Here is a 20,045-nt window from a genome sequence, read left to right as displayed (position 1 = left end):
CATGGAAATAAACCTACGCAGTAAAACAACACCAAATACATGGCGCAAGTACAAATGCATCAGTCTTTCACAGAAGATATCAATTTAACTACAGTATACATGTGCATGTACTGACTGTTCACCTTGAAATTGAGAGCCTCATCTCGCAACAGTTTTTAAATGCCAAGAAGAGAATAACTTTAATATAATAAAGATCTTAGGTACATAATTTTTTAATATTTAATCGACCCGTTAATATTTCCATCCGTGATATTATACAAGCATACTTCAATACTGATAGTTAGCTGTACATACTGTATACACGCACGTACACATAGTTATATATGGTCTTCATATATCGTAACTTACATATTTTAGCAATTAATTTTCAGGGTTGCAGCTCAGCAGTACTACCAAAGCTCTACATACCTGCTGTGTGAAACCAGTATAGTAATTTAAACAAAAGTTCTGTACATGTACATACACAGCGATATATATAGTACAATGTGTATGACAACATGTACTGTAATTATAACACACTTTATGCGGAATTGATCCCTAGATACTGTTATTATTCCACACTATGCGGAATTGTTTCTTTTTATAACACACTATATAGACGGAATTGATGCCATACTATTTTTATAACACACTAATACATGCGGAATAGATGCCTAAACTGTTATTATTGCACACTATACATGTATGCAGAATTGATAGAGCTCTATACTGTTATTATAACACACTAATACATGCGGAATTGATGCCTAAACTGTTATTATTGCCCAATATACATGCAGAATTGATACCTATACCTGTTATTATAACACACTAATACATGCATGCTGAATTTATGCATTTACTGTTATTATTGCCCAATATACATGCAGAATTGATACCTATACTGTTATTATAACACACTAATACATGCATGCTGAATTTATGCATTTACTGTTATTATTGCACACTATACATGCGGAATTGATACCTATACTGTTATTATAACACACTATACTGTACATGTGTATATGCAAAATTGATGACTATATTTACTATACATATATATTATAACACACTGTATACAGAATTGATATCTGAAGTGCTGTGGAAATTAATATTATGTGACACTGAAAATTTATCAACTGGTTCTAAGTGTACTACTGTAGTTTACCTGTTACCTGTATCAAGTACTTGAAACTAATTCCAAACACATAATTACTCAGTTCCAAGTGTATATACTAGTTTTCCTGTTACCAGTATCAAATACTTTAAGTTGACTCCAAACACAATATAACTCAGTTTCTAAGTGTACTAGTTACACTAGTCAGTTACCTGTATCAAGTACTTTAAAAACTAATTCCAAACACATTATTTAGTCAATATAAATCTTTTTAAGTGTTATTGCTCATTGGCTTTTTATCATAATTATTGATCTAAGATTGCTACTATATAACATGCCAAGAATAATTGGAATGATGTAGATGTCATCATATGCTAGCATATAATCAAGACCTAACATATAACTGTACTGTATATAATATGTCGATATGACTGCATGTATTCATGTATATACAGTAACCTGTACAGTAGAGTGCAGAATCGACAATATTCAAAAATTCTGTTTGTTTTTTACATAGTTTCTAGGTTATTGCATCCATTAAAAGAAGCACTCAATATTCAAAAGAAAGCTAAGTAACTAGATGAGAGTGAACAGTTTTGTAAAAGTCATACCTAGATGCATAAGTAATTAACTCAAAAGTGAGCTGTGATGTACTGTAAAAGCCAAAAGCAGAGAGAGTACTCAACTTTTCATTTGGGGGAAGGGATATTATTAATAGGTTTTTTTTTTTTGGGAGGGGGCGGGGTTGGTAGGAGGGGGCTTTTGTTTTTTCTTTACTGGAAAGTTATTTTCTTTCTTTGTGATATCAAGACATCTATGCTGATTAAAGGGTGTGAAGACTCGTGCAAAAAGAAACATCTAATGCCGGTAATCTGACCTAGTTTCAAATGAGGTGTAACAGAAGTGTTAGACACCACCATCGATCCCAGAAAATACACACACAGCTTGCTACCGTCGGTAATTAGACACTAGTGTACAGTCAGTACATACAGCTGCGGTCAATACCCACAGCACAGTATACAAATAATACAGCGATGGACATCTCAGGTCCAGCTAAAGATAACAAGGTATCACATTTCATTACTGTCTGCATTTTGTAGTGACACGAACAAAACGTCACTTGCGAGTAACAGAAAATTAACATTTCAGATGGCCGCACGCGGTTTGGGGCGAGTCTTCAATGCCTTTAAATGCCATAGAGACACACCTGCAGGTACAGTACGTATCTAGGCCACTCGGCCATGTCTCTCTTAGCTGTCATTTAACAAAGTTCTGACAGTATTATTTTGCGTTCCGGCCAGACTCGGACTCAGTTTCTCTTGACTTGGAACTCGGTCGAGAATGGGCCTGGACTAGATCTGACCCCATGGATTTAGGATGTATCATGTAACTATGCACCCTACTCATCATGTAGAACAGCCTGTGTACCTCTCGCAACTTCTCTTGCCATATATTCCAACTTGCACACTTCGTTCCTCCAACAAACTCTATTTAACTGTTCCCAAACCCCCGCTTGAAGACCTATGGTTACAGTTCTAGCTTCAAATACTCTGGCTCTTATCTCTGGAACAAGTTACCAGATCACATTCGAACATGCTCTAAACTTTCTACATTCAAAAGTCTACTTAAAAGACCCATCTTTTCACTTGTTCTTTTGTAAATTAATTTGCTTTCTTTGTATTTAAGTGCCTTGAGCAGTGACTTTTGTCTACTGATTTGGCGCTATAAGTCTCATTTATTATTATTATTATTATTATTACTACAGCTCTGATATAGAGTGCGCGCAGAGTTAAAAATGTTGCCAGTTCGTTCTAGACACGGTATAACGAGAGTGCTGAGGTTGTGGGGAGACAGGTAAGCAAAGATCGAAGTAAAATTCCCTTCTCCCTTCCCATGCTATAATCACCTTTAGAAACTATTAATTTTTATGGAATAAATTTCAACCCAAAAAACAATTTTAATGATGATTTCATTTTGTCTTTTGATTCTATAGCAAGGTTGGTGTACATAACAAAATTATTTGTTGAAAGTAGTGATATATATTCTATGATCTTCCAATTAATTAGGTTAAAAAAGTATATTTGTAATATGTTCCCTTTCTACATACATATCATTTCTATGTCAAAAAAATCACAGAGATTGTCAAAACCAATGATATTAAATTTTGTTTTTAGATGATTACAAGATTTTCGAGACGATTGTTGTTCCCTCGATCATCACGAATTCCAAGATGATCTACTTAAACTTATCAAAGCCACCAGCCAGCATGCCCTGTTATGGATAACAGATCAATATTTAATTAGGTCAGCTAATTGATCTCCTAAAGTGGTACCATTTGGCTCTTGGTCAAGACAAACAATTACTTTGTGTTCCGATCATCAAAAACAGCAGAAAACAATGCTGGTCGGGTTTCCAGCGCAAGTTTTAGCAACCAAAGTTATTATCATGCACAGTATTCCCATAGAGTACATTCATGTGTATGCATGCACAGGAGATCTACTCGTTGATTTGGGACTTTCCACCAATACAGCACCTTTTTAGAGAGGATCATTGACTTAACTTAAAAAAATCACCAGAAGTTAATTTCAAAAATGAGATGGTTGTATACATACCTTTAATATCAAAACACTTTAAAAACCACTGTAACTTCACAACTCTTTCTGACTTAAAACCGTTAGATTCCTTCGGGCATTAAAAAGATTTAATCCTGTTTTAGAGGTAGCTGAAAACTCCTCCGTAGAACAATGACTACTTATGAACGGTATTGTTATCTGGTGTTTGTGTCTTCCAGTCTGTGGTCGCTGGCTCGTAGTACCGTGTAACGGGCTAGCTACTCAATGCTTACTTACAGACTAACATTAACCCCACTAACTGGTTGCATAAGGTGGTCCCATAAATTCTCCAACGATGGTTATCGGTTCTGTAAACAAATCGTACTGCGGCTCTAACCGGTGGTCTATTGCTGTTCCAATGCACTCTGCAACACACCTAGTGTACAAACTCCAAAGGTTTGTTTGCTGTTAGTATGTGTAATACACCAACTGAAGAACCTCTTCTAAAAGGAGAACACACAAACACTGGATAGTGTAATTAAAGGAACTCCCACTGTAAACCTTAAAGGTACTGCACTATGTAAGTACTGTGTACTGTGTACTGTGTACTGAACTGTGTACTGTACTATGTACTGTACTATGTACTGTACTATGTACTGTGTACTGTACTATGTACTGTACTATGTACTGTACTATGTACTGTACTGTGTACTGTACTGTACTGTGTACTGTACTATGTGTTATACTGTGTACTGTGTACTGTAGTATGTACTGTGTACTGTAGTATGTACTGTGTACTGTAGTATGTACTGTGTACTGTACTGTACTATGTACTGTACTGTGTACTGTACTGTACTGTGTACTGTACTATGTGTTATACTGTGTACTGTGTACTGTAGTATGTACTGTGTACTGTAGTATGTACTGTGTACTGTAGTATGTACTGTGTACTGTACTGTACTATGTACTGTACTGTGCTGTGTGCCGTACTGTGTACTGTACTATGTACTGTACTGTGTACTGTACTGTGGGCTGTACTGTGTGCTGTACTGTGTGCTGTACTATGTACTGTACTGTGTGCTTTAATGTACTGTACTGTGTACAGTACTGTACCAGGGAGTTGTTATGGAACAACTCCCTGACTGTACTGTGTGCAGAGAGCAACCTCAAGTGCAGTGTGCCCAACACTGTAAGGTAGTTTAAAAGGTATATGGTCACCTTTGAACAATATTGTCCTAGAAAATAGGCATTGGAAATCATGAAAATAGCTGCAACTGCCATCAAAATCCATCAAAGATTGATTATTTCATATAGGTCTTTTCTTAATTCTGGTGATATTAATGAATAAACAATTAGCTAATTAGAATTAGCACATTGATGATGTAAAGGGTCATGACTTCTTAATCTGTGTTATGTTAATGTTCACAATTCCTTCGTTTCAAGGACACTGAACTCAGGTTTGTGGCCTAAGGTGACATTTTGGATATATTTGTCTTCTTTGCAAAAGAGGACAGATGTCACATTATTTAAATGATATATGTGGGCTTTTAATTAGGGATTAACTAATTAACGGCTAAAATAATAAATTTTGATGAGCGCAACACTCCACGTCATACTGTAGTTTGCACATATTTAATGAGTTTCCCAGATTTCTCAGAACTTCAAAAATGTATCTCGGAAACAAATAGAGCTTTTGAATAAATTTCAACAGATTTTGAATAAGATTATCACACACTACAAATGTACTGAATATGGGGCAGATTGGCTAAGCGACCATAGTACTTCAAAGCACTCACACTTTATACACTAAATGTATTGTGTGTGCAATAGACTAACCACTTACTGCAAGACTACACACAACACTGCAGTAATTAAAGGTAACTTCCCTATTAAACATTAAAGGTACGGTGTGTGTGCAATAAGACCCTCTTAGGAGTACATGTACAACACTGTACATAAAATAGTTATTTAGGGATTCGCACTGTAAACCTTAAAGGTACTGTGTGTGCAATAGACCATGTTAATTGTACATAGACAACACTGCATAAGTAGTTAAAAGAACTCCCACTTTATACACTAAATGTTCTGTGTGTATGTGCAATAGACCACTAATCTCTAGGGGGTACACACAACACTGTACAGTAATTAAAGGTAACCCTTTAAACATTAAAGGTACAGTGTGTGCAAAATAATCAACTTCCTAGGAGTACACACAACTGTACCTCTTAGGATTACACACATCACTGTACAGTAATTAAAGGTAACTTCCACTTTAAACATTAAAGGTACGGTGTGTGCAAAATGATCAACTTCCTGGGAGAACATACAACACATACCTCTTAGGAGTCCACACAACACTGTACTGTAATTAAAGGTAACTGCCACTTTAAACATTAAAGGTACCTTGTGTGCAAAATGATCAACCTCTTAGGAGTAAACACAACACTGCACAGTAATTAAAGACAACTTGCAATCGAAACATTAAAGGTACTGTAAATGTGCAAAATGATCAACCTCCCTAGGGGTACACACAACACTGAACAGTCATTAAAGGTCACTTCCACTTTAATCATTAAGGTTAAAGTCACCTTTCTTTCTTTCTCAGAGAAGCAAGCTGACAAAATCACTCTGATTAATTCTGTAAACAAAACACTTCCGTACTTCACACATACTATGCATCCAATATGTATATTTTAGTGTTAGGGTACTTTTACTGTACTAAGTTTCAAATGTTCTTGCATTTTTGTACCCTTTATTAGAACTGATCATTTGTAAATCATATTCTGAATTCTGGATTCCTTTTGTTTCTCAAAAACTGTATCTATCATTAAACAGCTAATTACCATACACATGACATACTGTGCAGTAGCCCCAACAGCTACATACAGCATATACACCCATATATATCCATATGATAAGGTTTATATAATGTCTCTAATATTTACGCATAAAATCATTCACAACCCTTGGTTAAAATGTAACCACAACTATTAGGAAAACCTATGAAACCTTTTGGGCTATTGTCAACAATTCGCAGAATCTGTTTTTCGTACGCCACTGCAGTTGGGTGGGAAATAAAGTCTGCCCTGGTTAAAAAATTGGTGTGTTGAAGCCTGTTTATATGATAACAGTGAGAGCATTATTATGAATTATTTATTAAACTGTCAATTCCTAAAAATCTGCTCAACAGGGAAACTTTCCTCCCTTGAAAACTTAACCAGTGAATCAAAGGAAATAATTCATATATAGATCCAGTATTACTTTGACCATGCACTATCCATCCAGAAAGTCATAGTGTTTTTAATATTTTATAACTACAGTAAGAAAATGATGTTATAAATCATGTGAAAAATATTATGCAAACATGTTAACCATAAATTATACTCTGGAAACTTGATGGTATTGACATACTTTTTGTTGCTCAGGGATAGATAGGAACATATGTGGTGCAAATATAGGTGATATCTCCCTGGTTACAGGGTGACATTTCCCTGGTTACTGCATGGGTGACATATCCTTGGGTGACAGCTGCAATTTTGACCTGTGACCTAAACAGTCTGAGGAGCTGGGGAGATCATTTATATTCATGTTCTCACAATTAGACCTTCTATGTACTGTACAACTATGTATAGAGAACATGTACTGGGATATATACATGTATGTTATAACTGCAGTGTTTATACTGTGTACATACCAAACAGTATTACTATACCCATCACTGTAACCAATCACACTGTAATATGTATTGAGACATGTACTGGGATATATATGTTATAACTGCAGTGTTTATACTGTGTACATACCAAACAGTATTACTATACCCATCACTGTTAGCCAATCACACTGTACTATGTATGGAGACATGTACTGTGATATGTTATAACTGCAGTGTTTATACTGTGTACATACCAAACAGTATTGCTATACCCATCACTGTAACCAATCACACTGTAATATGTATTGAGACATGTACTGGGATATATGTTATAACTGCAGTGTTTATACTGTGTACATACGAAACAGTATTACTATACACATCACTGTAACCAATCACACTGTACTAGATATATTGAGACATGTACTGGGATATATGTTATAACTGCAGTGTTTATACTGTGTACATACCAAACAGTATTGCTGTACACATCACTGTAGCCAATCAAGCTACCCTGCGTAACTGCCTGTTACAACACCATGTATGCACAATGCTGAAAGCAACTATATTAGGTCACTACCTGGTTGCTATGTACTTCTTCTCTAGGGGGAGATAAAATCTAGATTTAACAAGAAATGTGGTTTTTCCTTATCACTAACTGGATCACAGATAATTACATTCTTATTACCACAGGAGCTGCTTAATGGAGATAATTACATACTGTATATCCAACCACTTAGGTAGGGTAGGCTCGGACAGACTCTCTGTTTCTCAGCCCCTTCAAATTCTCTGTGATATTTACTGGCTAAAGTACCGGTGGATTTTGCCAAATTTCGCTAGTTACAAGTCCTTGGCAATACAAACGTAAAGACATGGTTTAAGAAGCCCGTTTTAAAACAATCATTACTTGATAATCAGTCAAAGAATTGAATGATTTCCATACATACTTCTGCTCATATTCCACTTAAATGATATTAGGCATGCACTCAAACCACTGCACATAGAGTAACTTACTGTATAATGTGCGTTATTCGTAATATTACCAGAAAATGCCAACTTGGTGAGAACTTGGTTTATATTCAATACATCTTTCCAAGCACCTCATTTGAAACTAGGTCAGATTACCGGCATTAGACGTTTCTTTTTGAGCGAGTCTTCAAACCCTTTAATACCAGTGGATTTTGCCAAATTTTGCAGTACTTGGCAATACAAACGTAAAGACATGGTTTAAGAAGTCTGTTTTAAAACAATCATTATATGATAATCAGTTCTGCCAAAGAATTGCATGCTTTCCATAACTTCTGCTCTTGTATTCCACAAATGATATTACTGTAGGCATGCACTCAAACCAATGTACATACAGTAACTTATAATGTGCGTTATTCGTAATATTACAGGAAAATGCCAACTTGGTGGGAACTTGGATTATAGCCAATAGATATTTCTAAACATAACCTTTTTTAGCAAGTTGGTTTCAAATCAGTACAAAAAGAACCGGTAGGCCTACAATTTTGACTCAAAATGCTTTAACTTGGGGACAGCTATAAATTTATCTTACTACAATATGCAGTAAGCGTGAGTAAGTGTAAGGTAAGTGTGAAAGAGTGTAACCTGTAATGAAAAGCAAATTTATGAATGAAGTTGAATACTGCTCAGACAACCAAGGACCCAGGTAATAGCTGAAAGGTCCGGATTTAACTAGTTTTTGTCTGTGGTTTTGAATATTTATCTTATATATTCCTACACTGACCGGTCTGGAGGGTACAGTAATCTCAAGACCAACAAGGTTACTTCTGAGTGGATGACGCTGCCCACTCAAGCTTGACCACACAAAAGAGCTTGGTGAAGGAGGAAATAATAAACACTCTGGCCAAACAATTTATCCAAGACAGTTTGATGTGTAAATATCGGAGAACTCTGACAAATTGGGACCGGATGAAAGAAATTAGAAACTGTGTGTAAAGTATTGAGAGGAAGAGGAAAGAGAGAAAGTCCTGACCAGGATATGATCATGTTATCTACAATTTAAAATAAACAGTTATCTTTCTTTTCCTTTCTTGTTTCTTTTTTTCTCTCTTTCCTTTGTTTTTTTTTCTTTTCTTTTCTGTTCTTATATTTGTTTTCTCTCTTCTAATTTTTTCTCTCATTTCTTGGTTTGGTCTTTTTTTTTTCTCTCTCATTTCTCTTCTGGTTTGATTTTTCTCTCTTCTCTTTTCTGTTCTCGTTTTTTTTTTTTTTTTTCTATTCTCATTTTTTTCCTCTCATTTCATGTTTTGCTTTTTTCTCTCTTTTCTGTTCTTGTTTTTGTTTTCTCTCTTCTCATTTTTTCCTCTCATTTCTTCTTTTGGTTTTTCTCTCTTCTCTTTTTGCTCTCGAGTTTGTTTTCTCTGGTCTCAACTTTTTTTCTCATTTCTTGTTTTTTTTTCCTCTCATTTCTTTGGTTTGGTTTTTCTTTCTCTCTCATTTCTCTTCATATTTTATTTATCCTCCCTTCACATTGCTGTTTTTTTTTTTTTTTTTCTCATTTTTATCCTCTCATTTTTTGTTTTGGTCTTTTTTTCTCTCTTTTCTGTTCTTGTTTATGTTTTCTCTTTTCTTCCTTTTTTTACGTTTCTTTTCTTGGTTTTCTCCCTTTTTTTCCTCTCTGGATTATCTTCTTTATGTTAATCATTACAATAAATACAGTACTGGTGCTTTACACATGTGGAAATTGTATTTTACTTCAGTATAACTATTGCCAGTGTGATCAATTTCCATATTCAGCATAACTTTTACGGGCAGTCCCCCATTCTCCCCCCCCCCTAGGGGAAGAGGCAAGTTGCCCTAAAATGGGTTAAAAATGATAGCAAGCAACTGAATCAAACTATGTGTCCAACAGCAAACTTTAAAATAAGCCAACTTTGACATTGCAAACAGACCTTACACACTACCCATGGTGGAATTTTCTTTCACTTTTATCATGAATCCCAAATAACTTCTTTGAAAGCAAAGAATTCTTTTTATCCATCAGTGCTATAAATCCCTTCTGTATTTTTGTTTTTTTAATAACTGCTAAGCCAAACCCCAAAAGTCAACTTAGCTGATTGCTATTATATGCCATAGGTCATATGTAATTTTCTCAATTATCATTTTATACATCAATACCAATCGACTTGTCCATAAAATTTTTTTTAAAAAAACACTTATAATATATACTTTATATAACTACATCTTTGTTTAATTCACCTTGGCTGTGGACTGACCTAAATCCCATGGGGAATAGGATATTGACTGTATCTAATCAAGCGTAGAAAAGACTTTTACTTTCTCAGGGCCTGGAGACCAATCCTTATCTTGAATTTTGATATGAAAATTAACTGTCATGGTAAATTTAAGGCAGAAGCCATTTTCAATCTTGAGTGCTGGATACTGCATTGATTGAGTGAAGCACAGGGTAATACAGTACCAGTAGCAGACCAGTGCTGGATAGGACATGGTCCAGTGATCACAAATATGTACTGTACAGCAGTGTGTTTCAAGTTTCAAATGTATTAAAAACCCAGTATAAATACATGAAAGTACATATTTATAAATAGGATATTTATAAATAAGATATATATAGGTGTAAGGTTGAGCACTACAATCTCAATAAAACATCTGGTCTGAACATTGAAGATTAAGAAACTTACCTGTCTCCTATGTACAGTATATATACTCTCCTATATATGCATACACCCCCATGAACTTCCTGACCCCTATGACCCTCACCCACCCCAAAAACTGAACAAAAACTGCTATAAATATACACATCTTTGCACCAGTTTGTATCTGCAATGTACCCATTTTGCATTGCTATGAGAGATGCTACAGTATCGGGGATAAATAATTACATTGGTATACATGTTTAGGGATGTGCCCAGGATTTCCTGAGTGCCCGGTATACTGGGGCAGGGGTCTTGGTGAAATATATAACATACCTGGTAAAAGTTATTAGTTTGTTTCAAAGAGACTTTACAAGGGACCGATTGAGAGCCGTAAGTAATGTTTCTCGCATGCGTATCCGATGCATTATTAGTCTGTATGATTTTGGCATAGGCTAGGCCCAATTTATGCTGAATGTATTGTTAGGAATGTTAGGATTTTAGATGAAAATAGTGCTGGGCGGGATTCACGATTTTTAAGACAGTGCTGTGCGGTAATTTTTAGTGCTGGGCAGGGCTGCCCAGTGCCGCCCAACGTGGGCACATCCCTGCATGCATGTACAGTATATCCATATAGGTGAGAATTAGTTGAAACTAGTAAAACACTAATATCTTTGTTACTCCGAGTTTCACACGTTTGAGCGATTAACTGGTAGCTTCATGCTGTCCTCCTTTTGTTTTCATGCTTTATATCCACTTATAATATTTGATTATATTCAATAGCTCAAAGGATATATGATACAAATTAGGTTTCAAATCCAATGTCACAAACTGCACAGATTTCAACCAGCATCCTGTGACAATCTTTCACCAAATGATGTTGCGACCTTTAAATTTCCCCTCTTAAAACAGAGATAAATGACAAAATATTTGGACAGATTAGAACCAGAGCCCCTCTTATACTTTTATATTTACATTTTACTCTGTTACTAAGTTCTGCCTTTTCATCTTATTTTACATGTTGCTATAGTAACTAGCTAAGCTATAAAATGGACTGAGTTCAATTCACTTTTCTTTTCTTTTTTTGTTGGCAACTTATGTTCAAAGTTGTTTTTTTTTTGGTTTTTTTTATTATTACAATTAAGACCAATTAAGAAAAACAGATGAGCTCTTTAGAGAATATTAAGTCACATATAAATGGATCTGTTTTTAATAATTACTGTACACTGTGTATGACTGGCATTGCCATCTACACATAATGTACAGCAAACTAGGTGTCAAATGAAACACATGTGTAGGTAATATACATTAATGATATGGTATTTGTTTTAATAATAAGTAATTGAATAAATAAATTTATATCTCTAGAGAAATTACTTTTTGGGAATTTCAATTTTCATCTATTTGGTCAGATTTAAAGGCACATCACTGAAAATATTTATTTTGTGCCTTTTTACTGCTCAAGATGAAACAAACGATCTGTAGATTAGGTACTTACAATGAGTCTGCAGGTGTTTTAATATTTATTTTAATATTTTGTTATCAAAAATTGGAAAAATCTCTAAAAGGCTTAAAAGGGTATATATATATCCATTTATTTGTGAATAGTAAATTTAACTTGGTCAAAATGACACAGATTAATAAACAATCATACACATACTGCTTCATATCTATGCCAGTAGTAGCAAGTTACCTTACATATTCTTTGAAACCTAAACTTTCCCTTTTCAAGCAAAGAAGAATTATGGACATAAAATTTTGGAAGTTTGGCACAAGAGCTACCTTCTGTAGTACTGTTAAAATACACTTGTAATTTTAATTTTAAACAGTTAATTTTAAACAGTTAATTTCTTCCAAAGTTCATCACGAAAAATATGGAAAGCTACTTTCGTCCCTACCAGAGCTACGTAACTACTGCTGTACCACAGACAGGCTGTTTATGCTGAATAGTACTGTAAGAAAAGGAATTCCAACAACCAGTTAACGAGTGGGTGTACGACACACAAATATAGAAAATATTACAATGTTGAACACTTTTTAATAATGTATACTGTCTTTTGTTCAATACTGCTATCATTTTTGTTGTGTTTCTTTCTCTCTCTCTACAGTATATATTTTTATATAAATATATAAATATATATCTCTCCTGTATTGTTCTTTTTTTGCCCTGTAACCAGCATACCATGCTAGGAATATACTCATATGCATGCAAGCAAACAATCCATTTTGATTAAATAAACCCTTACATGTATACTGGCAAATAACAATGTAACAAGGCAAAGTTCAAAGGTTACACGCTTACAATTCCCACACGATATGTTGAATAATCTCATTATTCTTCAAAGGTTACTGTATTAATTGTGATGCCATTGGTCATCATATTTGTCGCCCTCTATATATTCAGGCTACATGTCACTGTTTTAGCCACATGTATGTGAATTCCATGTGGACAGTGCCGTAAGTATTACAGGTCAAGTGACATCTGTTCATAAGCTCAGGTGGATCAGATCTCGAGACATGTGAATCAGTCTTCGCTCCCGTTCTGAATCGTTCCGTTCGGTAGAACCACAGGTTCCGATTTTTGTGGTCGTATTTGTATCCGTTTGGTACTGTTTTGTTTCGTTTGTACGTATTGTTACAGAACTCTACTTCGGTAAATTGAGACCTCATCTTACCACCTTACTATGACCCGGCCGGGAATCGAACCAGGAACCTCCTGATCTCTAAACCTCATTGCTTCAAATGCCACCGCCTTTATCCACTCGGCCACAGCAAATATTTTGGAGTGACACTGTCCATTCTGTCAGATTAGATTTTTAAGCAAGACAGGTCTACAAGAACTGGACCTAGTCTCTGATTTATCCCAGGAGGCTGCATGTATACAGTAACATGCTTTGAAATCCCCCCCCCCCTAAAAATAACCGGTTCGGGGATGTGCTTCTATCTAGGGGTATTTGAGTGCCAAGGTGGATTTGTGCGGTAGTGCAATCCGCCTCCTTTGGGGGGAGGTCTGAGGGGTAGTGGTGAGTGGTCCCTCTCCTTTTGGATACTTTTTGTAAATGAAGTATATATGCTTAGAATGGCAAATGGTGCAATCGTTTTCCTCTTCTGGCACTAACTTCGATGCCAAATATTCACCCATATTTTGGAAACTTTAGGTAAACTTTGTGGAATTAATCATCAAAATAATACTTTTTGCGTGGTCTGTATTCAGAACTGCCAGCGCGGCCTTTGTGAGTACATCCCTGCTGGTTTGAGTCTCTACAGAAGATGATACTCGCTGCACATGTCTCCAATCTACTCACTGCACATGTACAGTATGTCCCCAATCTACAGTATGTATTCAAATCGACCCAGGATCTCCAAAACTTTTAAACCAAGGATGTCGAGAAAAAATTTCCTTGATTTGCCCTGAACTTCCTTATTAACTTCCAAAATTTGTCAAAGCTTACGAAAAATGATCTTACCTACCTTGCATACATCCAAGGTACTGTAATCCAATTTCATGAACACTAATTAATGAAAATTAATGAAATTATCAATACTGTACTCTTGGAACTTCCAGTCATAGATTCCTTAAACTGTTTGATAGTGTACTCTTGGAACTTCCTGTTATAGATTCCTTTTTAAATTCCCTTTTAATATTTCTTCAAATATCTTTCAAAAGTAGTGACCACACATGGCACACATTTAAGTCCGAGTGAATAGTTTACTAGCCTCAAAAGTTCAAAATGGTTCAAACATGTACAGTACAGGTAAACACTGCTGAATTCATTGATACAGTGCTTGCAGCAAGAATGCAATTGAACTGTCAGGTAACCACTCAGACCACAGGCTTACAAGACTTATATAAACCATTACAAACAATTAAGCTTTTGATCACCACCAGGATGTAACAACCTTAATTTCTTTGATATGTAGTCATTCCAGCTAGACCTTGAGATTACTTGGTTCTCTCATGCAAACTTACACAAAGAGTTCTTTTATGTCTGATATTTGTTGTTTATTTCCTGCTTTTAAAATCTTAAAGTGATACTGTATAGCGTGGCACAATTGGACACGCTGAAACACGAGGAGGGAGGGGTCTAGAGAGACCCAAAATATGACCCGAGACTTGTTTGTTGACAACATTATGCCTCTAGACTCTTAATATGGAGGGTAACCTACCAATTAAAATTACATAATTGCAAAAAATTACATTAAAAAAAAATTACATTTAGAAAAAATTATCCTGAGCTTAGCTAGGGTTTTTATGTCCGGGCCCCCTTTTTCATTCTTTTACAGTTAATCTTTGCATTATATGTTTAATAAATGCCAATTTTGCTCATATTGTATACCATTTGGCTATTATGATTAATATTTAATATATTATTAATAATTAATATATAATTGGGGATAAATTGTTCCCTTATTCCCTAGGTACTGTACCTGGCCAGAACGCTGATACTATAACTTTGGCCTTTCAAATTAATGTAACCAGAATTATGGATGGTCTTATTCCTAGCAATTTCTTCTGATATTGTCAGTTTTATCCCTTTAATAATTAGTTTATCTGCATTAAGAGTTAAATCTCTTATCTTCACAGCAGGTCTCAGGGTCCACCCTACTGTATTATTGTATGCTAGATTACAAGGCACAGTGAAGTGTATATACCAGTCAGAGAGAATTATAGCTTTTCTGGTCTTAGTTCCTGGTTCGTGTACAGGTAGGTTGAGGACATATATTACAGAACCAGCCAACCCATCATATTTAGCCCGATGGGAAAATTGCTCTCTTTATTGTGTTTGGCTAGATATTCTTCTTTTTTCTTTTATATTTTTCTTTTGTTTTTTTTTCTTTTCTGGACTTTCTTGTAAATTGTAGTTTTTATTGTTCTTATCCTTGTTCCTCCTTTTGTTGTTCTAAATTCTAATCATTGCCCCCGGATTCCTTTCTTGTTTTTTCTATTGTTAGTTATTCCAACTGGTGTTATTTATATACAGTATGAGCACTGTTTATATCATTGTTCTAACTTCTTACTGTTATTATTGTTGATTGTACAATTGTTGTTGCTCATAAATGTTGTAAATTGTTGTTGCTTAACTATTATTGTGAATGTTATTATTGCTGCTTGTATTGTTGTTGTCATTGTTACTGACGTATATTAGTATTAAAGTTCTACTGACTGAACGACTGTTCGGCAGAATCTAGTTCAATAACCAGGGATGTGCTCACGCCGAGGGAGCAGCGCCGGCCGGTTGTGCCTGCCAGTTCTGAATGCTGCCCACAGTGCCCAGCACAAACAGTATTGTAAACTTACCCGTCCGGCACTATTCTGGACGATTAAATTTAACAGATTTTACCAATTACCAAAATAAGGGTGAATAACTTGACACAGAAGATAGCTCCAGAAGAGGGAAAAGATAGCACCATTTGACATCCCAAGCATATATACTTCATTTGCTAAAAAAAATGCTCCCAAAGGGGGAGAGGGATACACCCCACGCCTTAGACCCCCCTCCCCCAGGATGTGGATCACACTACCGCACAAATCCCACACTCCAATATTCCTGAGCACATCCCTGGACTACCTATCTGTTGTATATTTAATTTGGTCCAGTGAATTTTAATTTCCAGAAGCTGACTCTAAAATTCTAAACTGTTCTGATATGGTATCTCAAGTTACCTAATTAGTGCAAACTTCATCATTTATGCTGGTACCCTTCCTTGCAAGTCCATTTAGAGCTTGCAACAGTTACACTGCTGTACATCGAACACCACAATGCTCAATATTTCAAACGTGTTTATAATACTGTAGCTTGACAGTACAAACAAGCAAAAAAGACGATAATTGATTTTAATAAGTAACTCGTTAACATTAATGTTAATTGCTATTTTTACACTGGACCCTATCTGGTCAGTAAGTTAGCATTTAGTTTAGTTTTTCATTTGAAGCTTGTGGTTGCCAATTTTTTATTTTTTGTCACGCTATGTAGACCCCCTTATCTACATATTTGTAAGTACAGATTTGTAATCTATGTGATATATGCAATACCTTTGCACTTAATGTCACACATTCATGTATCATATGTAATCAGTTCATTAATATTCATTAGTGCACCAAAAGGAACAACAACAAGTTTCAGACTTTAATCCTTTGACACTGATACCCTACCAGGATGAGATGGCGTCTGAAATCCTCTTTGTTCTCTCATTAGAAAGGTCTCTACAGATGTGATTAAAGCTAGTTCCCTTGTTATATTTGTGATAATGTCCTATCAATGGGAAACAAGGGATATCCAGATAATACTGTAGTGGAAATGCAAAAGTGGGATTATATGGCTCAACACATTTTTTGTTTGAATGGATTACATGTTAGCTGAAAAGTTAACCAGACATCTCGTTGCTTCTGGCTAGCATTTTGGCTAGGATCCTGTGTTAGTTATCTGTTCCCTTTCCAAGGGACTTGTGACATACATTGAACCATTAGTTATTCTTCCTGTTAACGTATTTTATGACTCCTACCTGTAGCTTTACAAATTTTATATTTATACTGGAATGAATAAATGAAGTTATGACCACACAGTCACAGTCTCCATGCAAGGGGACTGGGGTTGAGACTGAGAAGTTGGATTATAAGTTAAATTAGTTTGGTTTTTGTGCAGATATGCAGTACTTAGACCAATTTAAGCAATTTTTAGGCCGATAACCATGTAGCACCCAGGGATTTGAGTTCTGTGTATTTGGTCAAAATTTGCAAAGATATCTAGGCTTTGTTTAGTTCAGTGAAACTGTAATACTTTGTGTAGTAAGTGGTTTGAAGGAGCTCTTAAAACTTTGACTCATATAAAATGCGATATGATTACAATGATAAAAAAAAGAACTGCTACATGTACATCTTTGCCCTTGTATCTAGCAATTCAACCATTCTGCACATGTGGCACTTTGCAATATGATACTGTATAAACTAGTCCCTGGCACAGTTTATAAACCTCTACATACTCTGCTGATACTTAGGAAAAAAACATGAAGACTAGATAATTCCCTAATCAGGAAATGTCTAATGTTCTAGGTGACCATAGGGAAACCTGAAAGCAAAACAATGTGTAATTTTAAAGAGTGGCAGTTGTCATGCTACAATAATGTCATTTAATATTAGCTAAAAGCATCGGTTAGATGATGTCATGCCCTTACAGGCGCTTTTATTTGGTCTTGGTTCTTTTTCAAAAGTCACAAATTAGCAGAACTGATGGTCACAATTGTGCAAGGTCTACAAGAAACGCTAACCTAAGGCCTACAGTACTGTTAGTCTCATTTACTAGCCCACTACTACCCTACAAACAGCAGGTAACAGGAACCGTCAGTCCCTCTAACAGTAACCTCTATACTAACAAAAGCTTTTGCAATAGATTAGCAATATCCTAATTAAGTCTTTTCCCTCATTTGAGTTACTGACAGAGATAGTTTTCTGCCATAAAAAAAATGGTAATTTCTCAGATCATAGATGGTGGATTCCTCAATGACAGAAATCCCTTTTTTTCTGTATCGGACACTATATATCATCTTTGTTCTAAAGGTATGGTAGTATAATGTAGTTCTGGAATATTATAAGCATTCAACTTAAAAGAAACATTATAAAGGAAAGTTGTTTTTTTATGTATTTTTTTTTTTCAATTTAGTAACTGTCATTCCTAATTACTTTACAGCTAATGACAAATTTATGGGAGATATGAAGCATTAAAGGAGCTAGGTTTTATATTTTGCTGTTTTAATCTAAATGAAATGTAAATGAGGTGAAAGATAAAAACTGCATAAAACATTGAGGAATGTTATTGTTAAGGCTATTACTTACTCCTTTAGCCTACATGTTCATTTATGGTAGCCTATACTTATATGCAGACCACACACAGGCGCTGTTACTTAGGAATAGGATGTATAACTATCATAAAGCATTTCGTATACATACAGGTACTGCCAAAAATTAGTGAAAAAGTTTTCTTTTAAGGATTAACCGACAAATGACTAACAGACTTTTGACAAGTTGCTCCCCCACGAAAGGTTCACAATTTATCTTAATTCCTTAGTTACAATTTGACGAAGCTTGCAGTTTGCAAAATGGTAGCCCTTAATCATTACCACTAGGCTGCCAGACTAAGTGGTGGCAACTAACTCTCCCCTGCCTAATGTTGCATACAGTCACACACTAACTGTTAGAAAGATAATTTAACATTATCTGGAGCATTTCAACTCACACTCACAGTGACAAGTAGCCCAGGCTACTGTAATGTCTTGATCTAGGTCTAGTCTACCATTTAGGCTAGACTTTGGGCCTAGGCCTCTTTGAGTATTGAACACATTGATTTGGCTGTATGCTATGGACCTTTGTAACATATCGTAGCCCTTGGTCTACCTTACCTTAGCCTTGGTCTACCAAAGTTATGGTCAATTCAATTTTAATTGTTAGTGTTCTAGTACTAGCCTGAGTAAGTCAGTGTTACTACTAACTTTGACCAGCCAACAAACTAACTCGAAGCTGTTACTTGTTCATGTTAGGCCTACAGTAGCATATATATGCTTAAATGCTACGCTTACGGCTTAGGCTACTGTTTACAATATAAACAACAGGTTGTGGCTTGGGACACACACAGGAAATGATCTTCATAAATCACAGCTTAGCCAATATCCTATCGTCTTACCTACCTCAAGTCTTGCGCCAAAGGAACAACTAGAAAATGAATGTCCTACTCCAGCAAAGTCGCCTCTATAAATGTGACACTATCCAGCAGTATGCGATGTTTTTCACATCCGAACGTCATAGGTTTATACTGGAACATGTATAAACTTAATTCGCTGCGCTGTATGATATAGCTTCGAACCGTAAAATATTTCATATCATCACACACAACAAAATATTGCCGACGTAGTGCAACTCAGACTTGCTAAAGACGGTCTCACGTATCGCCCGCCACAGTCTTACCGAGTCTTACACAGTCAGAGTTTATCCGACATATTCGCATGCGTCTTTGAATTTTGTGCGCTGATTGCCTTAGTGATATTGCAAAACAAGAAGGCGCATGCACTGTACAGGAAGGTGGGGCGAGGGCATAGCTATACGGGTGAGGGCATTCAGAACTTACATT

At 35.6% G+C, this 20,045-nt stretch overlaps 1 protein-coding gene across 7 annotated transcripts in view; it reads right to left on the bottom strand.

Moving 5' to 3' along the window:
* Nucleotides 1-19,815, bottom strand: part of LOC139982340 (epidermal growth factor receptor kinase substrate 8-like) — an 81,530-nt gene extending 61,715 nt beyond the window's left edge. For 3 of the 7 annotated variants that reach the window (XM_071995062.1, XM_071995065.1, XM_071995063.1), the window contains exon 1: nt 19,606-19,813. The gene's annotated coding sequence lies outside the window, so the exon portion shown is untranslated. Of the gene's footprint in view, nt 1-3,711; nt 4,141-19,601 lie in introns of those variants that run through there. The other 4 variants (XM_071995064.1, XM_071995061.1, XM_071995059.1 and 1 more) reach the window with 4 other exon arrangements.
* Between the last annotated feature and the right edge of the window lie 230 nt (nt 19,816-20,045).

The sequence above is a fragment of the Apostichopus japonicus genome, chromosome 16 (assembly GCF_037975245.1).
Source record: "Apostichopus japonicus isolate 1M-3 chromosome 16, ASM3797524v1, whole genome shotgun sequence".
Classification (NCBI taxonomy): Eukaryota; Metazoa; Echinodermata; class Holothuroidea; order Aspidochirotida; family Stichopodidae; genus Apostichopus; species Apostichopus japonicus.
The sequence above is the reverse complement of the archived record's forward strand: the minus strand, read 5'-3'. Positions and strand labels throughout refer to the sequence as shown.